Source organism: Capricornis sumatraensis, chromosome 11 (genome assembly GCF_032405125.1).
Source record: "Capricornis sumatraensis isolate serow.1 chromosome 11, serow.2, whole genome shotgun sequence".
Lineage (NCBI taxonomy): Eukaryota > Metazoa > Chordata > Mammalia > Artiodactyla > Bovidae > Capricornis > Capricornis sumatraensis.
The window spans coordinates 42,292,730-42,296,270 of NC_091079.1; positions in this window are offsets into that span (position 1 = coordinate 42,292,730).

Genomic DNA, 3,541 nt, shown 5'->3' on the forward strand with positions numbered 1-3,541 from the left:
TGGCAGTCAACAGAGGAAGAAAATGTGTCTCTTAATTATTCATCTAAAAAGTGTGTTCAGTCATTTTTACAAGTAGGTCAGAATTCATGGACATGGGGCTCTCTGGCCACTGGGGATGTGGGACCTTTATCTTCCAATAATACAGGCATATTAAACATTAAACAAAACATGGCTTTGGCTGGGATGGAGCCAGGGGGTTGAAACAAAGTAGAGAATTTCCAGTAAATATTAGAAAATAAATAAATAAAAAGCAACTGGGTTGGAGAATAGAGCAATGATAACTTTGCTTCACAAAGTTTGCCTGTTTGCCTTGCAGTACGGTAGCAGTAGAACTGATCATTAAGGATTAAATTAATTTCTTTTTAATCTGCAACATCAAAATCTGTCAGCGGTCTAGGTTTTTATACTTTTTCATCAGGTAGCATTAGTGTCTATACCGTAAACTTCTCACCATTTTTTAAACAATGGCAGCATTGGTCATCCACAGCTCTATACATGGCCCTTAGCCCTAGGATATGCTTACTGGCCTCTTGGGGTGGGAGACGGGAGGGGTAAAAGCAGATATCCAAAATCACCAATTATTTTTTAGTTTTTGTCACTTAACCTTTCATGCATATACTTTGTCCACAGTGCGTTTCCATGCTTGTATGTTGTTAATATTAAAACTGATTTGTCTTACTGAACATACATGACTGTGTGTAGATAGAACAGGAAGCCTAACCAGGGTTAAAATACGCCTACTCGCTGATGGCACAGATATAGCTGAGTTATAAAATGACTCACTGATAGATTACCAGTGGTCCAAAGAACTTATCAAGCAACCCCGTTGTTCAAACAAAATCTTCCTTAGAAGCCAAATCATGTTCTAGTCCAACTCATTTTGGTTTTTTCTTCTTACTGTGAAACTTTTTAAAAACCCTTTTATAAAAGTGAATATATATTCCAGCAATTTAAATACAAAGTTAACACACCTACCCTACCATCCTCCCCTGCCTTGACCCTTCCTCTGCATCTCCATTGCTCATGTTTCCACTCCTCTTCCCAAAGGCAACCACTGTTGACACTTTGGTGAGTATCCTTTAAGACACTTCTCTGTTCAGTGTAACCTTGTCCTCACACAGTAGGGTGGGGGGGGGATTGGATTGATTTTTGTTTTTAATGTCTGACAAGTTTGTCCACATAAATACATATATGTCTTCTAACCATCACGTAATACAAATCTATGAGAATTTCTTTAACCTTACCCAACTATGAACTCATATTGTTTCCAGTTTTTGCAGTTGCAGATAGTACTTACAGTGTATATTTTTAAGTAGCGTAGGTTCCTAGAAGTGGAATTTTTAAGTCAAAGGTCATGGTTATTTTTTTATTTAGTGTATCATGTTAGGTTGCCCTACAGATATGTATATTCTTATTAGCTATGCTTGAAACAGACTGGTTTTCCCTGCAGCCTCAAAAACATATATTTTCACTTCTTACTGTCACCAGTCTGAACAAAGTTATTTTAATTTGCATGTTCTGATGACTAGTAAGTGTGAGCAGTTTTTCATTTATTTATTACCTAAAATACATGTGTTAGGCATCTAATGTTTCCACCAAATGAATAGCTAATTGCTACATCATTTACTATCAAATGAACTAACATTTCTCCATCAGTTTGAAGTTTGACCTTCATGTATGTGTAATATTCTGTTTGTGAAAACTTTTTTTTCCATTGATCACTCATCCATTCTGGTGCCATATGTTTTTGTGTGTATATGTCGTATGTTTTTGATTACTGTAGTCTTTGTTATATGTGTTGATAGTTTTGGCTTCTGTATTAGTGTCTTAAGTTTTCCTTGGCTCTTCTTGAGCATTTTTACTTTTTTAGATAAGCGTGGATTTATCAAGGTCTATTTTAAAAACCCCAACCTTTGGGATTTTTAATTTTCAGTTTAGAAAGACTGATATCTTCACAGCATTGAATCTTCCTCTCCAGAAACTTATGAAATGTCCTTCCATTATTCTGATCTTCTTTGTCTTCCAGTAACGTGTCATTTTAATTGTATAAATCTTCTATATTTTTTGCCATGTTTATTGCTTGGATGCTTCACACTTTTTGTTTGATTTTGAATAGGATCTTTTTTGTTGTTACATTTTCTAACAAGTGTATTTGGTGTGTGAAACAGTGCTTTTGAGTTCTTCCTTACATCCAGTCAGAACTCTGATAGTTCTGATAGCTTTTCCGTCATTTCACTTTGATTTTCTAAATAGGGGTCATGACATCTACATGAGTTGTTCTTTTTGCTGACACGTATGCCTCCTAGTATTTTTTTCCTATTGCGTTGGTTAGGACACCAGGGATGTCATGATAATGGCAGTTTTTTCCCTTGCTTTTTATTTGACAATGAAAGGTTAGAAGCATTTTTTTGAATGTTATTGTAGTGGCATTAAGATTAAAGATACTGTTTTTCTTTCCTAGAGTTTTTTGTTCATATTTAATAAAATACTAAATTACTTTTGAAATTTCCAATTATTAAACTGCATCTGCATTTTGTCTTTAAATCCTGCTTCATCATATTGTATTATCTTAGTTCACTGGTGGATTAAGTTTACTTTGTTCTGTTTTGTTTATGTTTTTCATGTATGTGTGTGCCTTGTTTAGTTTTGGTATCAGAGTTAGACTGTTCTGGCAGAATACTCTGGGAAGTATTTTATTTTTTTCTGTGTCCTAAATAACATTAATCTTTTTATTCCAGTTTTCTTTTTAAGTGTCTTGATAGTTTATTTCTTAATTTTAATTCCCTGAAAAATACACATTCACTTAGATGTTGGTTTATTGATATAAAGTTAGTACATTAGCTCATATTTGCTTTCATTCTTTAACTTTTCATTTTTTAGTAATTTCTGTCATAAAAATGTTGAAAAACAAGCACAAAAACTTTTCATACAGTGTTTATTCATCTTCCCAAATGTTAATATCTTATCTCAGGCTCTTTATAAGAAGACCCAGACAATTCCAGATGAAATAGTACAGGAATGCAAGGGGTAACATGAGATGCCCCCATAACCCTCTCCAGTCAAGGTCACAGCCTAACCAGCCCCAGGCCAGACTTAAGCCCAGCCAGTGCTTCCCCACCTTCTGGGAGTTGTCTGCTACCATCATAATGCTGCCATGTCGTGACAATATGTACTGTTAGCTTTTTTTATTAACTTAGCTAATTTTAAAAAAGCAAAATTTTTGAAAAATAAATTCAAACATTGCCAAAAATGAAAAAAAATCACTATCACTTTTAAATTTATATGTTAATCTTTTTAAAGTGCGTCCATTTACTTCCGAAATGGTATGCATACACTCAGAAACAGCAGAATGATGCGTGGCAAAGATGATACAGGGGCTTCCTTGTTGGCTCAGTCTGTCTACTGGAGCAGGAGACATCGGTTCAGTCCCTGGGTCAGGAAGATCCCCTGGAGAAGGAAATGGCAACCCACTGCAGTATTCCTGCCTAGGAAATCACACGGACAGAGGATCCTGGCTGGGTACAGTCCGTGGGGTCACAAA